Source organism: Corapipo altera, unplaced genomic scaffold (assembly GCF_003945725.1).
Source record: "Corapipo altera isolate COAL_440 unplaced genomic scaffold, ASM394572v1 161, whole genome shotgun sequence".
NCBI lineage: Eukaryota > Metazoa > Chordata > Aves > Passeriformes > Pipridae > Corapipo > Corapipo altera.
This window is the reverse complement of record NW_020884979.1, coordinates 324,057-346,027: the sequence shown is the minus strand read 5'-3', so window position 1 is coordinate 346,027 and position 21,971 is coordinate 324,057. Positions and strand designations below refer to the sequence as shown.

General features: G+C 50.1%; 1 protein-coding gene across 7 annotated transcripts in view; it reads left to right on the top strand.

The window, feature by feature from the left end:
- The window catches only part of PRKG1 (protein kinase cGMP-dependent 1), a 395,239-nt gene that overhangs the window by 141,472 nt on the left and 231,796 nt on the right, over positions 1-21,971 (top strand). The window contains exon 1 of one of the 7 annotated variants that reach the window (XM_027665607.1): positions 14,524-14,531. The exons of the other annotated variants lie outside the window; for them this stretch is intronic. The gene's annotated coding sequence lies outside the window, so the exon portion shown is untranslated. Of the gene's footprint in view, positions 1-14,523; positions 14,532-21,971 lie in introns of those variants that run through there. 7 annotated transcript variants of the gene reach the window in all.

The following is a 21,971-nucleotide window of genomic DNA, read 5'->3' as shown; positions in this document are numbered from 1 at the left end:
TCCCTTTCCCTTTCCCTTTCCCTTTCCCTTTCCCTTTCCCTTTCCCTCTCCCTCTCCCTCTCCCCTCCTCTCTCCCTTCCTCCTTTCCCTCCTTTCCCTCTGGAAGCTTTTCCATCTCCTGCAGAAGGACAGATCCCGTTGTGATTTACTGTTTAGTCCACACTTAAATTAATAGTAGCCCGTTGACACAAGTTAATTACATTTTCAACCATTATTAACATCCTCTACAGAGAAGTCTCTCTTCTATCTTATTAAAGTTGCCTTCAGTTCCTGCTGCTGCTCACTGGTGGATAAAGACAGGCTATGAAGTCCTGGTTTTGGGATACTCTGACATAGGAGAAGGTGTGCTTGGAATGTTGTTGTTTCCTGGTGTTTTTCTGTCGTGGGTGTTTTGATTGCTCTGCTTTTGGCAGTTGAGGAATTTCTGCCATGATCTGCTGGGCCAGGGTTTTTTGTTCGAATGCTGACCACTTTCTTTCAAACACAGTTGGTTGCCAGCATGTGATAAATAAGCACCCCTCACATTTCTTCCTTTGGATGGTGACAAAGAAAAAAAAAAAAAAAGGCAGTATTTGTCAAGAAAACCCGGGCAGGTTTTCTTTTTCTGTGGTTATTTTCACTCTTCAGTGCATTCAAGAGATGTGTTAGTTAAGCTCAAGTCATTTGATAAAAATGGCTAATTCAGTTGAGCCCAGCACGTGCCACTGGCAGCACAACCACTGCCAGTGCAAACCTGAGAGGCCTTTGATTTTCCCCCTCTTAAACTGAACCAGGAGTTTTCCTTTAATCACAGAATCCCCAAATGCTTTGGGCTGGAAGGGACCTTAAAGCTCATCTCATCCCACCCCCTGCCATGGGCAGGGACACCTTCCACTTGGTTGCTCCAAGCCCTGGCCAACCTGGCCTTGGACACTTCCAGGGATCCAGGGGCAGCCACAGCTTCTCTGGGCAACCTGTGCCAGGGCCTCCCCACCCTCACAGGGAACAATTCCTTCCCAATATCCCATCTAACCCTGCCCTCTGGCAGTGGGAAGCCATTCCCCCTTGTCCTATCAAGGATGTATCATCACTGTCCTTAAGAGCAGGTATTTTAAATTGCAGCTGCTTAATTTTGGATGATTCCAACTACACACTGCCCTGACTGGTGCTAAAAGCATGATATGAGAAATGGCAAATTTACCCCAGAAAAACTCTGGGAATTTTGTCCAAAGCTGGCCTTTCCTGTTCCCAATTTGCAGTTTTGCCAGGCTGGGATGTCGGTGTGATAGAGCCACTGCTCCATCCAGCAGGGAAGGTGACAGGATCAGGGGTGGGAAAAGCCTTTTGTGTTAAACCAGGGTTTTTTACTGCCCAGCTCGGTCTCTGCCACACCAGACTCACACCCAGTTTTCAGGGGTTTCAGTAGGACCACCCAGGTTTAATGGCTGTGGGGAAGGACCCTGTGGAAGCGTGGGGGAAACAAAGGTGGTCGCCTGTACTGATGCTCTTCCAGGGGAAAAATAACTAGGGACATAAATAACTTTGGGAAGAGAGACTGTGTCATCTGAGCTGAAATGGATGATTGTGCTCCCAGAGATTGATGAGACCTGTAAAGAGAGAAAACTCTGTGGATGAGGCAGGTGCCATAAATAAAGGCACAGATAAAAATTTACTCTGATGGCACAACAGCACAGAAATACAACTGTTCAGCTCCACAGCTCCTCAGGGAATCACTCACTGGAAGGTGCCTGTGTTGGACAGGAGGAAAGGTCTGCACCTCTAATGGAAAACACCCAGGTGTCTGGAAATCCAAGAGAGCTGAAAGGGATGATTGTGGATAGCCCAGCTCTGCCTCTGCTGTGCCACAACCAGCGAGAATTCCCATCAGGAAACCCCTGTGTGCTGGTATCTGTGCCAGGGGAGCCCAGCCCTGGGCAGGGCAGGGAGGTGGTGTCAGCCAAACCCAACAGCTCAGCCTCAGCTCCAGCCACGGCAACGTGCTCAATATTTGGGCAAAACTCTGAAAATGAGAGACCGGTGGTGAAGCTGGAGGGAAGGAACCCGTGGAATCACAGACCACAGGATGTGCTGAGCTGGAAGGGACCCAAAGGATCATGGAGTCCAACCCTCAGCCCTGCACAGCCCCATCCCCAAGGGTCACCCTCTGTGCCCCAGAGGATCATCCAAACGCTCCTGGAGCTCTGGCAGCCTTGGGGCTGTGCCCACTGCCCTGGGGAGCCTGGGCAGTGCCCAACCAGCCTCTGGGGGAAGAACCTTTGCCTGAGATCCAACCTGACCCTGCCCTGACACAGCTCCAGCCATTCCCTGGGTGCTGTCCCTGGTCCCCCCAGAGCAGAGCTCAGTCCCTGCCCCTCCTCTGCCCCTGCCCAGGCACTTGGAACTGCAGTGAGGTCTCCCCTCAGCCTCCTCTGCTCCAGCTGAACACACCAAGTGCCCTCAGTGTCCTCATCCTTTTGACTGATGCTCCAGGTCCTGGCAAGGCCCCCTGGAGCGGGAGCACACCCAGGAAAACACTCCATACAGTGGGAACCCATGGACCTGGAAGAGGGGCAGGAGGAAGGAGGTGTGCTCACCCCTCCTTTGGGCTTGCTGTCGGAAAAACCAGTCCCAGGGGACAAGGCCTTTTTCATGGAGGAAGGAAAAGCCCAGGACAAGGATTCATTTTGGGGCAGTGCCACTCCCCTCCCTCGAGACCACATGACAAAAGAAGGAGAGCTCACACTAAAGGGTCAGAAACTCACCCTGGTGCTGAAGAGAGTAACACAGGGATTTATTCCTAATATCCTTTTGAACCGAATTCTCTTTTTTGTTACAATTCCATGTTTTAAGCAGTTGTTGAAGCATTTTTTTTTTTCATCAAAATAAACAAAGGCAACCTGGAACAACCTGATAGACAGCAACCTTCATTCAGAGCAACCCTACCTGCCTTCCTTGTGTGTTCACAGAGTGGAAAATTGCTGATGTTCCAAATTGATTCCTCATCATTGATATCATTGATCAAACAGCTTCAAGAACCTTTTTTTTTTTTTAATAAGTGCTGTTTTAACTCAGCACATCATTAGCAATTCCTTGATTTATTTTCTTCAACAAACAAACTATTTCAATTATTCATCTTTCAAGTGCTGTGATTAAACCCAGTGTCAGCAGAGTGAAGGCACGTGCCTTAGGAAGCAACGAGTAGACACAGGGAGCCAAAAGCAATGTTGGGGTTTTTTTTTTGGTGCTGATAAATTAGGCCAGCTCTGTGCCACTGCTGGGTGTGAGAGGGGGCAGGGGCTGACACTGCACGGAAAAGCTGTGTCAGTGGTACCCAGAACAGGAATGGGTCCTCAAAACACAGAATAAAAGGAAAAGAAAATGAGACAAGGCTTTAAATTACCTGAAAATTACTGCTTTTCTGTCTTCTTTTATTACTGCAGAGCACAGAGCAGCTTCTTCAAACATTCTCATTACAAAGTAATGTTATGACCAAGGTGTCCTTATAACCACAGCCTTAAAACCAACAGATTCAGGCAAAGCCAAGAGGAGCAACATCTTTCAGCTTTTTTCCCCCTCCACAGAGCTAAAGCTGGTGATATATCAAACATTTTAACCTGACTACATCAAACAAAATGCTGTAAGGGCTGTTCACTGCATCCTAATGACCTCTGGATTTCAAGCAGGCCACATGAGAAGGACCTGCCTTACTCAAAATACAGATGGGCTTCACCCAGGGAACAAGGTCGTGGACTGAGGGGGCTGCAGAGTCAAAAGAAAAAAAAAAAATAAGTTGTGTTTTCTGCACTTAAGCTTAGGGAAATGGAGCCAGAAAATCAACTCTTCACTTCAAAACTGGATGTTGCTGTCAGTGGTGTAGTAAAAGCAGCTGTTCCACCACGTGCTGCTGCCTCACACAGACACAGCCCTGGTTAACACGGGCTTTGTCCAGCAGCCACAACAACCAGCTGGCAAAGAGCTGATAGAGAATCCCAGGATGGTTTGGGTTGGAAGGGACCTTAAAGCCCATCCAGTTCCACCCCTGCCATGGGCAGGGACACCTTCCACTAGCCCAGGATGCTCCAACCTGGCCTTGGACACTTCCAGGGATCCAGGGGCAGCCACAGCTTCTCTGGGCAACCTGTGCCAGGGCCTCCCCACCCTCCCGGGGAAGGATTCCTTCCCAATATCCCATCTATCCCTGCCCTGTATTTGAAGCCATTCCCCCCTGTCCTGGCTCTCTGATGAACGGTCCCTCACCAACTGTAGCCCCTTCAGATCCTGAAAGGTGCTGTGAGGTCTCCAATAAGCCATTTGTCACTTTAATATCTATCCAAGTGCCCAGTTTGCTATCACAGCACTGTCATTTACTGTCTACTTCAACTTAGGCAAAAAAAGGTTCCTGAGAAGTAGGTGACATTCCTTTAGGATCTATGAAATAAGCTGTCAAAGCAGGCCTTTAAATGTATGCACCCTATATTCACAGGAATTGACAGCATGCACAACTCCCACTCAGTGCTTTGAACTTGAATTGGGCTTGAACCAGACTCTCTTGTCAGAAACCTTTCATTTTTGCAAGGCTCAGGGCAAAAAATGTTCAGATTCAAACCCACATCCCTAAAGTTAAGTTGCCTCTCTGATTTTCGACTGGGTGCAAGAACAAGATGAGAGGTTTTTTACAGTCCCAGCTCTGCCTGCCTTGTCAGCTGCTGGACTTAGAACCAACCAACCAAAGGAACTCAACCCCCTCCCTCTATCAGCACAGCAGCAGTGACTGAGGGTGCTGTGGGCACAAATCCCGCCCTGCTCCTCCCATTCCTGCACAGGGATGCTGTGGAGAAAGAGAAGGTCAAAACTTGGGATGGCTGGACAAAAGTGAAGAGATCAGCTCAGATGATCAAATGATCAGATGGGATATTGGGAAGGAATCCTTCCCTGTGAAGGTGGGGAAGCCCTGGCACAGGTTGCCCAGAGAAGCTGTGGCTGCCCCTGGATCCCTGGAAGTGTCCAAGGCCAGGTTGGATGGGGCTTGGAGCAACCTGGGCTAGTGGGAGGTGTCCCTGCCCATGGCAGGGGGTGGGACTGGGTGAGCTTTAAGGTCCCTCCTAATCCAAAGCACTCCATGATTCCGTGATCAGATGTCTGTGGATCCTGTCCCCGGTGATCCCTGTTCTGGAGCACGTTCCAGCACACAAAGCCCAAGCTCTTTCCTACCAGTGTTTGACCTGGTAGGAAACAGGTGACTCATCTCTGCAATAGTAATGGAGCTCCAGAGGTATCCTGTAGCATGGAATAACAGCAGGGGAGTGTGGGAACAGTGACCTGCTGTTTGAAACCCCCCATTCCACGCTCTCAGGCTGGAAGGGATCCAAACTCTGCAGAGCTGCTGGAGCAGGGAGGTGTCTCCAGCCGAGCTGTGACAGCTGGCACGTTCCAGGACATGGCACAGGATCCTTTTTGCCTCCATGTGTGTGGCTTAAAAAGGGGAGACATGTACCTCCAAACGTTTAGGGAGCTGGGGGTGTCGAGCTGGATGGCACTGGCTGAGGAGCAGGGAGGGACAGGGAAGGCACAGGCGAGGCTGATGTGAAAAGCAATTTTAAAATCTTCCCCCCTTTTCCATTCTCCTCCTCTGTGCCAGTTCTCTGCCTTGTTCCATTGGGAGGTTAACTGCCTGACAAATGGCCACGGGGACAACTCGGGGAGCAGAAATAATTTACCTAGAAACCGATGGTTGTGTTCTCCAGCTGGCACCGGGTCCTTTGCATTTATTAAAAGCCTTCTAAAACACAATAGCTGCCCTTCAGCTTCGGGGGAACAAACCTGCCAATCCCTGCTGCTCTGTCAGACCGGGCTTTCAGGGATGCCAAGCTCTCCTGCTGTGAGGCGGGCACAGGCCTGGGAGGGACACTGGCTTCAGCTTTCCAAAGGAAAACCCATCCCACTCCCTGCCAGACAGCACAGGGAAGGATGGCAAGGGCCAGCAAGAGATGTGTGCAGCTGAATCCCTGGGGAAATGCCAGCGAATCCTTAAAGTAACATTGGAAAAGTTGCTTCTCTGGAACAACACTTCCTTTTCAGCTCCTGAGTTCTTCCAGTCGTTTTCCCGCAGAATGTGTCCCCCCAAATCCCACACCTGCTACTTAAACTTGTCCTAAGGCTAATTCACCTCTGGGGGAGGCTGAAGGAAATGGCAAATCTGCACAGGAGAGAGTTCCTGGCCAGGGACCTTTGCACTTATAAAAAGCCTTCTTGGAACAGCCCATGACTAACAGGACCATGACTAATCCTCCCCATGGCCCGGCCCCAGTGTTTGCCAGAGGGCCAAACATAGCCCTCCCACTGCCTTTGGGAAAACCACAGGGGTGGGCACACCCGAAGAGCAAAGGGGATCATCCCCCACAAAGCTGAGTCCTGCCCTCCCACCCACATCTTCCTCCAAAAACAAAACTAATTCTTCTGCTCTTGAAATTAAGGAAACCAGCTCTGATGCCATCTAAACCTGGTCTTCCAGGCCAGGCAGCACCTCCTAGGCAGGAGTTTCCACCCTGCACCTTCCCACTCCAGCTGACAAACTCTTCAGCATGTAGCTACAGCCCAAGCACTGAATGACCCTCTTAAAGTGGGCTCACAGGAAACCTGGGGAGCGCTGAAGGAAAGGGAATATACATTTAGTAGTGTGAGAGAACAGACTAATAAACATCAGATGCTAATAGATATCAGAGATGTTGACCATCTCACCTCCGAGTCCCATCCAGCCTGGCCTGGAAGTGTCCAAAGCCAGGTTGGAGCTCTGAGCAACCTGGGCTAGTGGGAGGTGTCCCTGCCCAGGGCAGGGGGTGGAATGAGATGGGCTTTGAGGTCCCTTCCAACCCAAACCATTCTATACTAATACAGGTATTGGAACACCAGGAAAGCATAGAAAATATAATGACTTGCTGTTTAAGGCAGAAAACACACAAGAAATTCTCAAAAAGAGGAGCTATGAGGAAAGGTTTTCCAAACCCACTTCCTGCTCTTCGTTTTAATAACGGAACATCATTTGACTGACAAAAAATAACGAAGGTGCTGTCAAGGAGGCTACTTAAGGTGATCGATCATCTGTTTAAAGGCAATTCACCCCCTGCTGCCAAGTACCAGCTCAGACAGACAAAAAGCAGCAGTTGCAGAGCCCAGAGTCTCACTGATGGCCTTCATTAGTGCTTTGGGTAAGCATGATTCTCTGCAGACTTTGCTGGAGCTCTCCGTGAGAAAAACTGGGTACAAACCTTTCCTGCTTTAAGTGCTCACAAGATCCACTTCCTCTGGGCTCTCTTCTAAAGCATTTCTCCTCTCAGGTGGATCTGAGCAAGCCCTTTCTCCAGGGGAACAGGAAAGCTGGAAGCGGGAGAAGCCAACGGGCCTGAGAAATCACCCTGAGAGGTTTTAGACTCCCCATCCCTGGAAATGTTCAAGGCCAGGTTGGATGGGGCTTGGAGAATCCTGCAATGGATGAAGGAGGGCAGGGTTAGATGGTGTATTAGGAGAAAGTCCTTCCCTGTGAGGGTGGTGAGGCCCTGGCCCAGGTTGCCCAGAGAAGCTGTGGCTGCCCCTGGATCCCTGGAAGTGTCCAAGGCCAGGTTGGACAGGGCTTGGAGCAACCTGGGCTGGTGGGAGGTGTCCCTGCCCATGGCAGGGGGTGGAACAGGATGGGCTTTAAGGTCCCTTCCAGCCCAAACCATTCCATGGCTATGATTCTAAGCTGGACATCACCAGGTGCCCATCACCCCAAATCCTGCTGCCGGCGGCGTCTCCCGGGTGGCAGCAGGAGGACAGACCCTGTTTTCCATCTCTCGCAGGTCTGGCACACACAAACTCCCTGTGCTGTCATCAGCCTGACCCACAGCACAGTTCTGCTACTGCCACACTCTCCTCCTTCCCTGTCACTTCATTAGCTCCGTGGTGGCCTCAGGAGCCCGGCAGGAGCAGGGGCCACTCAGGTTTCCGGCTGTCAGAGCCCGGGATAAATGATGCCACATTCCCTGCGGCGGAGCCGAGCGGCTCCCTGGGCAGGACTCACAGCCCTCGGATGCTGCTCCAACCACGGTGATTCATCGGCCTCAGCGGGCAGGTCAGCCAGACAGGCCCTTGCCCTGTGACAAAGATAAATTGCTCATGAGATGAGGCTTAATTTGCTCGGGGAAGGATTGTTACCTTTAAAACAAGGGAGTCATTTCCCACATCCGCTGATACCACGGGAATACAACACAACAGGGGAGAGCTACTGAGTTGATCAAGGGATGGAGCAGCTCTGGGAGCAGCAAAGGCTGAGGGAGCTGGGGCTGTTCAGCCTCCAGAGCAGAGCCTGAGAGGGGCCCTCAGCCATGTCTGGAGGGGCTGCAGGGAGGGGGCAGAGGATGGAGCAGGCTCTGCTCGGGGGGGCCCAGCAATGGCACAGGAGGAACGGGCAGGAACTGATGGCCAGGAAGTTCCAGCTGGACAGGAGGAAGAACTTGTTGGCTGGGCAGTGCCCCAGCCCTGAAGAGAGAGCAGAGAGGGGGTGGAGTGTCCTCCCTGGGGCTATTCCAGAGCTGTCTGGACACACTCCTGTGCCATGTGCTCTGGGCTGGCCCTGCTGGAGCAGGGAGGTGGCACCAGATGCCCACTGTGGTCCCTTCTAACGTGGCCCATTCTGGAATCCTGTGATGAAAACAGGAGCTGGCTCTTTGTCACCCACATGGGGAAAGCAGTGAGATCCTGATGGACTAAGGAAGAGACTCCACCACTGGGCCCACACCTCACACCCCAGACTCACACAGCCCAGCTCGGCAACGAGTGCCAGAGGATGGAGGCTACGGAGAAATGCCCCCTCCCAAGTTATGGGCACAGCAACAACACTCCTACATGCAAATGCCCTCAGCAGAAGCTGCTGCCAAGGTCTGTATTGGCCATTTTGCAAGAGACAATGAAGACCTGAAAAAGAACCGACAGCCATCTGTTGTACCTCCAACTTCTGCTCTGCTCCAGACTGTTCTCTTCGCCTCAGGTGCCATAATTCCCTCTCTCACCTGCCCTGCTCAAGGAGCTCACGTGGGGCTGCCTGCACAGCACAGCTTCTCTGCTGGTTTGGGCTTAGCAGATGTGATTAATAACAGTCAAAGCTACTGATCCTTTTGCTTACTGCCTTTTTTCTCTTTATTTAAGAGAGATCAGAGCAAAACACAGTGCCAGATGGCAGATAGTAAAACCTCCAGGTGAGGAACACACTGCAGCAGCAGTGGAATTCAGGAGACTCATTTGCTAGAGCCACGATGCTCGGGAGAGTACACAAGTTTGAGATGTTCCTTCAGGACTGTGGAATCTTGTTTTCCCCTAAAATCAAAACAGGTGGGGAAGTCCTCTGAGCAGCCTCTTGACCTGAGAACTGTGCCTTCCTTGGTGCCATTTTATGGGGAGATTTATGGGGAGATTTTCCAAGCAATTGTACTCAGTGATCTTTTCCCCCAGATATTTGGAAGCTTCTCAGTGCAACCCGCAGTGTTCCCCCAGACCCACCTGACCTCCTTCCCTGCAGGGCCATGAGTCAGTACAGCCCCAAACTGGATTGTAGGATTTTACAGAGGTACAGTGGAGAAAAGGGGAAAAATAAGGAGAAAAAAGCGTAACAGGAGAAAATGGGATGAGATACTAAAACCTGGCATCCCTTCCCGAATTCCCACCGGTTTTATTGGCACAGAAAGGTGAGGGAATGGGGAGGCACGTGAAGGGATCTCTGCCTGGTGCAGGGAACATCTCACTTGGCAGGCCTGAGGCACTTCAGTGCTCCCAGATTTCTTCAGGGAGGTGAAAGATGTTTTCTTTAATTAGAGCTCATGCCCGGAGTGCTGGGTTTGGGTCTGAGAAACAACAAGGTGGGAATTCTCTGCTAGAGACCGGGTTGGACTGGGCTTGGAGCAGCCTGGTCCAGTGGAAGGTGTCCCTGCCCGTGCAGGGGTTGGAACAAAGTGGACTTTTAAGTCCCTTCCAACTCAAACCACTCCATGGGTGTTTGATTTTTGAGCTCTTCCTGCTCCTGGTAGGAGGACCTCTGTGAGGATTTGCAAAATATTTAATGCCTAATTTAAAAAATCCTGTGATATCTGTGAGTTACAGAGAACAATCAGCCTTCTCATGTAGGGCTGTTAACCAGGGGGTTCTGAGGTGTGAAATACTATTAATGTATCATTTACTTGAGAAAATAGAGCACAAATGGGAATCCTCTTTTTTTTTTTTTAAACAAAACTTCTTTATTTTAATCATATTTTGTAAGAAATGTGAGTAAAATAGCCATGTTTAGCCAGGAAACAAGCTGGGGTGCTCTTCTTCTCCCTCCTGTGCTCTAAGGTGGCACCCAAAACCTTTCCCTCCTGGGGGTGGGTGCAGGTATTTTAGCACTGCAGTAGATAAAATGCCACTTCCAGCAGCAAAATAACAAACCAGCTATTAATGTCTGTTCTTCTTTAATGTATGCCCTTGTGTCGATTGCAACATATGCTCTGCACACAAAATATTTACCTAACTGGCAGTTTCTCCAAATTGGGCCTTGGAACATTCTCCAAATGAGAAAACAACAAAAATGAAAAATATCTTGTAGCTTTTGTGTTGATTAAAACACACTTGATTGGCAAACAGAGGAAGGATTTTGCCAGGGAAAACCATCCCAGTCTATAAAGTTTATTGCTTTCTGCCAGCCTAAGTGCTTGTTTTGTAAAACTCGCAGTTTTATTTTGGGAACAACACAAAGCTCTCCCTCAACTTCCAGAAATGCTTTAAATTACTCACAGCAGGGGAGGGGAGACCTCTTGCCTTGTGACCCAGGTTGAGGTTGTCCAAGGAAGCTGTGGCTGCTCCATCCCTGCAAGTGTCCAAGGTTGGACGGGGCTTGGAGCACCCTGGGCTAATGGAAAGTGTCCCTGCCCATGGCAGGGGGTGGGACTGGATGGTCCATAAGGTCCCTTCCAACCCCAACCATTCCGTGGCTCTGTGATCCCCTGGATCCTTGTTGTCCTCTGACTTGGTTTGCTGCACTGAGGTTTGTCCCCACAAGATCTGGAGATGCTGTGGAGCGTTACAGTGTGGGTGAAACCAAGAACTTGCCACTTCAGTGATTAACTCTGCTTCACACTGGGAAACCCAGCAGGAATTTTGGCGATGGAAAAATGTAGCAAAATAACAAAAACGTGAGGGTTTAGGAATTCTTGTTTCACAGGGGTTCCCAGAATATTCTGAGTTGGAAGGGACCCACAAGGATCATCGAGTCCATCTCTTAAGTGAATGGCATGTACAGGGACAGAACCCACAACCTTGGCTTTATTAGCTTTCATATAAAATGGTGCAAAACCAACTCCCCCCAAGTTAAGGCTGAATTAACTGTAGGATAAACATCCTACATGCAAGGATGTTGCCTTGCAGCCTGATCTCTGATTTTTAAGAATCTACTCAAGCAAATTGGCAAAGATGAACTGGTAATTGTGGTTGTTAACTTGCCATGTAGATGCTGAGTGATTGAATAATTTGTGAGCCGCCTCCCTCTTTTTTTTTTTTCTTCTCCTTTTTTTTTTTTTTTTTTTCCCATCAGCATGAGCAATTACACAGAATTAGGGTTTGGCTGAAATACCTGCCTCTCTCCAAATCAAAGCTGCAGATGAGAGGGGCCGAGCTCCCGGAGTTGTTCCGTGTGAAAAAACTGCTTCTGCCTCCTACTGCCCCTCAGAATTCCATGGGCTTTTTGTTCATGGCATAACGCCTGCCTTTTGGGCTCAAGGAAGGAAAAGAATCATCTGAAATGTCCGTGGTGGGTGATGTTTTCTGGGGTGTGAATTTGGCAGAGGCGGAGAACCGCGGCAGGTGTTTTGGAAATCCCGTTCCCACCTTGCTGCGTCGTTCCTTGCTTGGTGCACTCCCAGGGGGTCAGGTCTGTCACACACTGCAGTGGGGTCACCCTGCCTGGGCACCAGGTACCCACTAAAGCCTCTCTCTCCCTGAGGGCCCAGAGCTGGACACAGCACTCCAGGGGTGGCCTCACCAGTGCTGAGTCCAGGCCAACAATCACTTCCCTGGACCTGTTGGCCACACTGTTCCTGATCCAGGCCAGGATCCATTGGCCTTCTTGGCCACCTGGGCACACTCTGGCTCCTGTTCAGCTTCCTGTCCATCCACACTCCCAGGTCCCTTCCTGCCTGGCTGCTCTCCAGCCACTCTGTCCCCAGCCCGTGGAGCTGCAGGGGGTTGTTGTGGCCAAAGAGCAGGACCCGGCACTTGGCCTGGTTGAACCTCATCCCCTTGGAATCAGCCCATGGATCCAGCCTGTCCAGGTCCCTCTGCAGAGCCCTCCTGCCCTCCAGCTGATCATCCCACCCTGCCATGTGCTGTCATGATTCCCTTTTCTCGTGTCACCCCCGGTGGTAGCACAGCCCCATTCCGTGTGGGATCTGCTTCCTCGGGTCTTGGTGCTCAGTGTGAGGGGCTGAGTCGATGCCCAGAGCTGGGGGTCACCTGGGGGGCTCCAACCTTGTCCCTGACAGCTCCCCCCTGCTGCCTCCCCCAGTGCCCATCTCAGTGTGGGGTGCATGAACTTCACTCTCTCTGCCCTTCCCTGAGTGAGGAAACACAAAGCCCGCCGGGATCCTTTCCTGGAGAGCAGCTTTGAACCAGAAAACCCCAAAGTGTGCCTGAATTAGGCTGTGATTTCCCCCCACCACTACCAAGTGGCTAACAGCAGTGTTTCCTGCAGTCCCTCTGGAGCTGTGCAGGGCAGCACTAACGGGGGGATCAGTTACTCTCTAAGAGTCAGGTAAGTCATGTCAAATTAGAGTGTGTGCTGTAAAGACTCCATTATGGCAGTGCTGCTTCCCAGCAGGATTTATAAAGTGCTGCATTAACCTGGGAGCGATTTATAGGGGTCTGTAAAAGCCACTGTGTATTCAGTTGTTCTTTTTTTGGTTTCAGTAATGCTCCTTTACCTCAGATTGGCTCTGCAGGTCGGGAACAGATCTCAGGATAAGCAAGGAAATTGGGTATCCTGGTTATTAACTGCTTGTCCCAAGAGCTTGTCTTTGGGAGTGTAAGAATTTGGCACTGTTAGCCTTAAAAAAAGGAAGCTGGGTGTGATTAGAGCCCTCATGGTATGTGAACTCAGTGTGCCTGAGTGACTCTGAGCCAGGCCCAGGATGGGGAGCAGTGTTGCTGACCCTGAAGCCATACAAGGGATCCCGAGCTCCCAAATCCATGCTGCTGGCTGGATTTCTCCCAGAGTTTGTCTTCAGTGGGAAGCTGTTGCAGCAGCTCCTCATTGGATGGGGCTTGGAGCAACCTGGGATAGTGGGAGGTCTTTAAGGCTCCTTTTAACCCAAACCATGCTGGGATGACTGGGCTGAGCTGGTCCAGGAGAGGGCACCTGGTCTCAGTTTGTGCTGTTGCAGTGCTGTGGAAGATCCATAAAGATACTTTGGGATGAGCCAAAGTATTGCATTGTATGGGAAATTATGGAATCCCAGAATCCCAGAGTATTTTGTGTTGGAAGGGACCTTAAAGCCCATCTCATTCCACCCCCTGCCATGGGCAGGGACACCTCCCACTAGCCCAGGTTGCTCCAAGCCCCGTCCAACCCGGCCTTGGACACTTCCAGGGATCCAGGGGCAGCCACAGCTTCTCTGGGCAACCTGTGCCAGGGCCTCCCCACCCTCACAGGGAAGGATTCCTTCCCAACATTCCCACACTGCAGCTGTGGGGGCTCTCCTGTGTTCTCTCGTGTGTTTTTGAGCAAGGAAACCCCCTGTACTTTTGGGATGATGGAACAGCAGCGTCCCATTTGGAGTTGTTCCCGTTAAACCGTGGTTGGCTGGTTGTACTCGTATCTTCCGAGTTTGTCTGGATATAGGACTGAGTTTTCCTTGCTCAATTGCCTGTGAAAAGTAAATGTTAAGTGCCTGTGCTCAATTAAATTGGCACAGCAAACTGTTTGTGGAGCACTGGGAAAGTTGGAAAGTCCAACACAGGCGGATTCGTGGCCCTGGGTGTCCGTATGGGAAGTGCAGATGTGCTCCACGGTGCTGGCTCTGCTCAGTTCCAGGATCTCTGTGTCCGAGTTTGACCCAAAAGTCTTGTTTTCAGGCTGGATTATGGGCTGGGATGTAAGTCTTGTGACTTCCCAGCAGGACAGTTCCCAGCCATGACACCAGCTAGGGTGATGTGGCCTGAGAGAGATCTGGAAAGTCTGTCCAGCTCCCAGATTCAGCATCCCAGATCTCCCTGTTGTTCTCTGCCTCCCCAGTCCCAGCCTGCTGGGACTTGTTGCTTCCACCTGCAGCTTTCCACCCTTTGCCATGGCAGGAGGGAAAAGTATCCTCAGTGGGAGTAGTGCTTACCTCCTACCTGTCCCTGAGCAGATCCATCACCCCCCTTTCCTTGTGGATCTGACCCTTCTGAATGTGGGACTCGGCTTCCAGTGGCTCCTCAGCTTCTGTGAATGGAATTGTTCTGGTCCTTCCTCAGCCTTTCCTGGAGGAGTTGTGCCCAAAAGCCCCAAAACTGAGAGAGTACATAACCCCTCCATGCTTAGGGTTTGTGTTCAAGCTCCTGCATGAACCAAAACAAACCCTGTTCTGAGTCTCAGCAGAAAAAGCAGAAATGTTTTCCAAGCCAACTATTCCCATAACAAAGGGATTAAGTGAAAATCAATTGTAGATGAAACTCTGTAGTGTGTTGTTCCAACAAATCCAGGTGTTATTTTAGAGAGGATACACAGGGACAAACTGTTTGTAAACAGTGTGTAAATGTGGCTCCTGCATTAATGTGCTCCCCTGCCAGCAGCTTTGTGGCAGTCCTCAGAAATTAGTCCTAATAAATTGCTCTTAATTAGTTCCTAAATGTAAGGAAATCATCAGCTCTCACTTGCTGAGCCTTTTAAATCATAAATTAGAAGTGCAAGGTTGTGTAACCTGTACGTGCCCGTGGAGTTCTGTGCTTGACACAAACGAAAGGTGCAAAAAAATGGGAGTGATCTGTGCTGAAATTGGGCTCCTTTAAATGGGTTCACGTCAAAAAATATCGGCTGAGCAGCTCTGCAATCAAGAGCTGATCTCTCCAGAGAAGTAAATCAAACTGTTCTGCAACCTGTGCCTGCTGGGCTGGAAATATCTGCACTGTTTCCCCCTCAATGGGGTCCGTGTTCCTGATGCTGATCGGGAGCTGTAGCTCTTGTTTTGTGGCAGAGTTTTAATTATCTTCTGAGTGGTTTTTCTGCGTGTGTGGGGGGAAGATAAGGGTTGGTGAAAGAGGAGCAGTAAATCTTCCATGGCTTCCTTTCGGTACCAAATGGCTCTGAAAAAGAGCAAACGGGAGGAATCGGAACAAAATCTTCCAGTGTTTAAAATTTTAGTGCAAACTCACTTTTATTAGAAAACCTTTTGGAGAGACCCTTGCTTTGCCTTTCTGTTCTTTGCTTTGCTGTTCTTCCATTAAGTGGAACTAAGGGAATTGGATATATACAGGTGTGGCTGTTGGTGGATTTAATTGCACGAAGGAAATAGCAGGTGATTTTGGGAACAACAGAGCCAGAACCACTGGAATCCAAGGGGAGGCCTTTCCTCCTGGCTGAGAAATAGGTATGGAACAGGTGCAGCAAATTAAGCCTTTGTTTTAGAACATTCCTATTCTCCAAATTGCTGAGAAACACAATGATCCAACTAGGGAAAATGTAAACGATAAAATTTAATTTAGGCAAGTGTATAATGCTTAAAAATTTTTGCCTTTCGTGCTTTAAACCTATAAAGGAGAACCTGAAAGTGGGGATGTGGAATGGGGGAATGATTTTCAGGGGAAAAGAGATGATTTTAGTGTGAAGTAGCTGTTGTTGTGCCAAGTTACTTGTCTGCAAAGCAGTGAGGGTTAGAATATGCCTGAGGTTGAGAGTCAAACTTCCATTTCCCAATTTCCTGAGCCCTGCAGTGCCTCACTGCATGTCCTGCCCTCTCCCAGTGTCACCTGCCCGGGCCCTCAGGCACATCAAACACTTCCAGTGCAAAGCAGAGCCCACTGGAGCACCTCAGGTATCCCGAGGGGAAAGATCCTTCAGCTCCCAGTGAAGTTTCTGCCATCACTTCTACCTCCCAAATTGTGCCTCTGGACAGAGGGGAGGGGAGGACAGAGACAGAAAGATGCATTTCTTTGTGACCCAAAGTGAACCAAATAATGAAGAGGGGCTGGGAGAGCTGGGGGGGAGTTCACCTGGAGAAGAGAAGGCTCCAGGGAGACCTGAGAGCCCCTTCCAGGGCCTAAAGGGGCTCCAGGAGAGCCTCCCTGGGGATATTCCAGAGCTGTCTGGACACACTCCTGTGCCCTGTGCTCTGGGCGGGCCCTGCTGGAGCAGGGAGGTGGCACCAGCTCCCCACTGTGGTCCCTTCCAGCCTGACCCATCCTGGGATCCTGTGGTGCCCAGTGTGGCTGTTCCAAGCCATTCCCCTGTCATAGGATGTAGAGCAGGGAGGGCTCCCGTGCCTTTAGGACACCTGCACTAGAGATGATCCTTTGCTCGTTCCTGCTGCAGGAGGTGAGTGGGGGTTTCTGGCCACTTACTCCTGGTTGTGACCTGTTTTACCAGCAGAAATTCCTAACCTTGTTTTGTACAATCACATTTGCAAAGGCTGAAGCTCAAAGATGGATCAGCAGTTCATCAGCATTTCCATTCCCAAGGGGTAAATCGTGGTGATGGAGGTGATGTTCCATCCTGAGACCATCAGCTGGAAAGGGTTTTCCCACCCAGAGCATGATAAAGTGATTTTTAGGGAGCACCACTCTCCCCTGTGGATGAGTTTGGAGTATCCTCTCAGTGTTTTTCCAGGAGATAGTTTGCACCTCTTTGCTGACAAATACAAAGCACTAGAGAAACCCATAACCATCACCTCTATTTATGGCTCTGCAGTGGTGTGAGGTGCACTTTTCTGGCCACTGGTGTTCAATAGAACATTCTGTAGTTGATATTAAAACCTTCAGAAGTGGCAGGGCAATTACAGGCTGTAGGAGGAAGGCAGCGATTTGGGGAGGTAGGAAAAAGCTTTATTTAAACTGCTCAGTGGAAGAGAAATTAAAATATCCTCTTGGGAGAGAGATGGGAGCTACTTCTTGAAAATACAATGATGCTCCTGTGAATGACTTAACTCTGAGGGAGTAAATAACCTCCCTCAGAGGAAAATCTACGTGCAAGTTCAGCATCAGGACCCTCCTTGGCTTTTTGTTCTGCTCTCATCTCCCTCTGCACTTGCACAGGGCAAAGACAAAGAGCTTTGGGGGTGGTTCTGTGTTTTTGTTTCCTTTCAGGAGCTCTCAGCCATAACCTTTCCAGCTCTTTGGGGTGTGTTTGCCTTTCCTGCTGTTCCCTTGTGCAGTTGGAATCTCCAGCACAGACTTCAGTCCTGTGTGAACTCTGATTTATGCAACTGTGTCTCTTCCCCCCGAGCCCGGGGCACTGCTGTGTTTCCCATGTGTTCATTAAGGATCAATTCTTCCAGCTCTCCTGATTTTCACACCAAACCCGCTCCCTGAGCTCTGTTCATCATGTCCTCCCTCTTTCAGTGCCTTCTGAGATCATCTCCTGGCTTGGTGGAGATTTGTGAGAAGTTTTGCATGGAAAGGGGAAAAAAAAGCCCGTGTGTGAGTGTTTGCATCCATACTGGGGACAAATCCAGGCTGGACAGAGTGGTGGGACATCTTTCCTATGAGGAAAGGCTGAGAGAGTTGGGAGTGTTCAGCCTGGAGAGGAGAAGGCTCCAGGGAGAACTGATTGTGGCCTTCCAGTGCCTAAAGGGGCTCCAGGAGAGCTGGAGAGGGACTGGGGACAAGGGATGGAAGGACAGGACAAGGGGGAATGGCTTCCCACTGCCAGAGGACAGGGATAGATGGGATATTGGGAAGGAATTGTTCCCTGGGAGGGTGGGGAGGCCCTGGCACAGGTTGCCCAGAGAAGCTGTGGCTGCCCCATCCCTGGAAGTGTCCAAGGCCAGGCTGGAGCAACCTGGGCTAGTGGGAGGTGTCCCTGCCCATGGCAGGGGTGGGATGAGATGATCTTTAAGGTTCCTTCCACCCCAAACCATTCCAAGATTCCATGAAAAGCTTCATCCTTTTAGCCTGCACAAAAATAGCAACAAACCTTTGGTGCTGGTGATGGCCCAGCAGAGCTCCTGGCTTTGGCTCCAGGAATGACCCTGGGGAAGGAGCTTTGGGGGGAAGGAAGTGATCCATCATTTTGCATTTTAGGGACACATGGGACAACTGTTTGGGATGTGTCTACATTAAATGCTGCAGCATTCCAGACAAGCACCAGGAGCTGGACTCGATGATCCTTGTGGGTCCCTCCCAACTCAGGAGGTTGGGATGTTTGATAAAGCTCCTTGGTGGGATGTGGGGAAGCATCCATGTGGGAATAGAGGAGGTGGGAAGTTTGGAGGCAGGAAAAGTGTTGCTGCCCTGGGCCGTGGGCATGAAAACAAGTGTTTGCTTTGTGAAAGGAATGTCAAACAGGCCAAGGCTCTTTCCCATCCAAAATCCAAACTCCTCCTCTGATTTTGTTGGCCTGGGCACCAGTGCTTGGGAAATTTGGCTTTAATTTTTGCCCCTTATGCTTTTCAGGTACTATTTATTGGGATGGGAACACAGAAACTTTGGGCTTGCTGAGGGAAACTTGCTTCAGAGCTGAAAAATTGTTTGTAGGCAGATCTGTCAGCTTTGTTTTCTCAAACTCCGTGTCCAGAGGGAGCACTGTGGGATTTTTTTTTCCCCTCTTTTCCACAGTCCAGAGGCCGGTGACACCACGCAGAGACAAAATGGGCCTTGTCAGCGTGAATTCCCTCCATCAGTTTGTGTCACTGTGCTGGTTCCTGCTGCTCCCTGATGCCTGAGACAGCAACAAATCACATTTGACCGAGCCCAGTCAATGTGCTGATTTGCAAACGTGAAGTAACATCTAATAAAGGAACGCGCTCCGGATTTTCGGGAGAGCAGACGTTGGATTAACCCGGAGTGGTGCAAATTGCAGCTGCAGTGAGTGAGCTGGAGCGTTGCCACTTGAAGGTTCAGTGTAGACTTGATGTATGCAAAAGTAATTAAAACTCAATTTACTGCTGTTTGCAGAAGACACTTCAAATGCCTTTGACAGAGAAATCACGTCCCTCTGTAATCTCAAGCTTGTCATTTTCCCATTTGTCACCTTTGATTTTAAATAAGAGCTCGTGCTGCCAAGCAATCTCTTCTCTGGCAGTCATCACCCAGCAAGCCTCCTAAGAATGAATAATTATCCCTACCTGGATATTCCAAGAGGATGGCACCCAATATCCTACAAAATGGGCCCAAACATCCTCCTCTCTGATAGTGCAGGGCAGGCTTTGCTGGTGCACCTTTGTGACGCTGCTGTGGGTTCACCAGTGTTGGATTTTCTGGAGAAAAACAGAAATGAAAAGCAGGTCTGGTAAAATTAGGATTTCAAGGAGGATTTCTAAGTGCTCCCAGCTGCCCTGGTGTGTCTGCTGAGAAAGGGTCCCTAGAGTTGGGCTTTCCCAGCCACCAAGAGGTTTCTGTTTGTGGGAAGTGCCATTCTGGGGTCACACCTGAGCCTTCCCAGCGCTGGATTTGTAGGGCTGTGCTTCTGTTCTGCGAAAGGAAACAACCTGTGTGAGCTGAAAAACTCTGGCAAGAGATTAATTTGTGGTATGAACAGAGTGAATTCGGGCAAAACAGGAGCAAAATCTGTCAAGCAAAAGTGAGTCATTGTTTTGTAGGTGTCCTCCACGGGTTTATTGGGAAGCCTGGATCCTCCAGCCCTTTGTGGGTCTCTGAGGAGGCAGTGGTTTGGTTGCTACTGACACTTTTTTCATATTCCTGGTTTTCTTCTTGATGGTTCTGGATGGTTTATGACACACTTGACATGTTTTATGAAATCTGTGCTGAGCCCCTGATGCGATTGTTTCTCTCTCTTTCTAACAGGAAAAAGAGCTATAACCTCTCCATCCATCAGTCCTAGGGTGTTTTTGAGGCCTTAAATCAGAGTTATGGGTCTTCCCAGTGCAAAGTAATCCAAATATCAGGGTGAAAGAACAAAATAATGCTCCTGTGAGGCTGCACTGGAGACCCTGCACAGGGAGCAGCTCCCAGGTCCCCTCGCTGTTCGTTCCCTTGTCATGGCATTGCTGGTGCAGAGGAGAGCTGGAGGAGCAGCCCTGCAGTGCTGAACATCCCTTTCCTGGGGGCTGAGGTTGCTGTGGCCCGTTGTGGTTCCTCCAAGGACCTCTGGCTTTACAGGAGCCTTGGGATGCAGATGGAGCCAGAGGAGTCTGTGCCATAACCAGCCCATCCTCTCACCTCCGGGGTCTTGCTGCAGAGCATCCCCTGGAGCAAGGCTGGCTTTGGATCTGGTGATTAGGAAGGACTGAGAACAGGAATGATCCCAGCAGGTTCCTCAACTGGCTTCCCAGTTTAGGAGCTTAAGGAATGGGAGTCATTCCCTGTGCTTTGGAGGTGGTTGGGAATCTTAGCAGTGCTCCTCTTGGTGGAGAATGATTCCTGTTGAACAGAAGAGGATCTGCTTTCAGAAGAAATTGTTTCCCTCGTTGCCTTCGGGGAGAGAAGGCAGAGTAAAATTCTGAAGTGGCCATTTTATCAGTAACACTTGGCTGTCAAAGGCACCACCAGGTTTTAACTGAGCAGCCATTCCTGTGTCTGTTCAAGAAATGAAAACACCGAAACGCTGCTGGTTCTGTGCAGCTCAGAAAGCTGAGCTCACTGCAGGTGTCAGGGGAAAACACTGACTTACTTAAGACTTTTCTGAGTCATTTAACTGGGAATTTTGCCTGTTGGCTCAGGCTGTGGTCTGAGCTGCCCTGCCAGCTGCCAGGAACCTGGCAGGGGCCACAGTTCAGTCTCATCCCAGGTATTTATTTACCAGTAAGGCATGGAAAACAGGGCACAGAGAAACTGTGCTTTGTGAGCATGAGACCTGTAGTTGTCATTGTAGAATTCCAGTTACTTGCCACCTGGAGCACCGTGAGATAAGGTGCCACGTTTCCAAACACAGGAACAATGGAAATAGCAAGAATATTAATTATTTCCCCTCCCAATGTGCATCTTTAATTAGTAATGGTGATAATGTTGCTGTGCAGCCCTTTTAGCTTCCTTTTATAGGTGGAGGTGGAAGAGAGGATTGTAGGATGCTTTAGGTCAGAGCGAGCTCAGGAGGGTTCAGGTGGATCTTTCTGCTCAAGTAAGCTCTGGGTTAGAGCAGGGGGTTTATATTTTGGGGTCTGGTCCTAAAAAACAGGTTTTCATGCCAGAGTCCTCCCTGTGCCTTGCCACCAGTGGCCATCAGGCAGAAGAGCTGCAGAGGGGAAGGCCAGTGGCCCAGGCTGGCTCTGGTCTCTCCCCTTGGCCAAACAGAACAGGCTGGAAGGGCCAAAGAAGTCTCCATCTCCAGGATGGATCATCCAAACAGTTTTCTTCATGTTATTTAGCACAGGAAGGAGTCAGGAGGGGTGGTGAAGCAGCGTGTGCCCCATTGCTAAGGGTGAAAAGTGGCCTTTAAAAGCATTGTGGCACTGCAGCACTTGAGTGAATCCAGCTAAAATGGAGCTAATTAACCCCCCCCCCTGCTGTATTCCTTGAAGGAGGTCAACACTTCCCTGGTTATTGCAGGATCTCTGCCTTGAAACTTGGAGTGGGTCTGGAGTCCTTTTGATCTCAGGTGGGGAGAACATCCCTCTGTGCTCTGCTCTGTGTCCCCAGGGGTCACACACTGCCCAGCCCACACCTGCCTCTGTGTCAGGCCAGACCCTGACTTTGGGACACTGAGTTTGGGACACTGAGTTTGGGACACTGAGTTTGGGACACTGAATTTGGGACACTGACTTTGGGACACTGAGTTTGGGACACTGAGTTTGGGACACTGAATTTGGGACGCTGAGTTTGGGACACTGAATTTGGGACACTGACTTTGG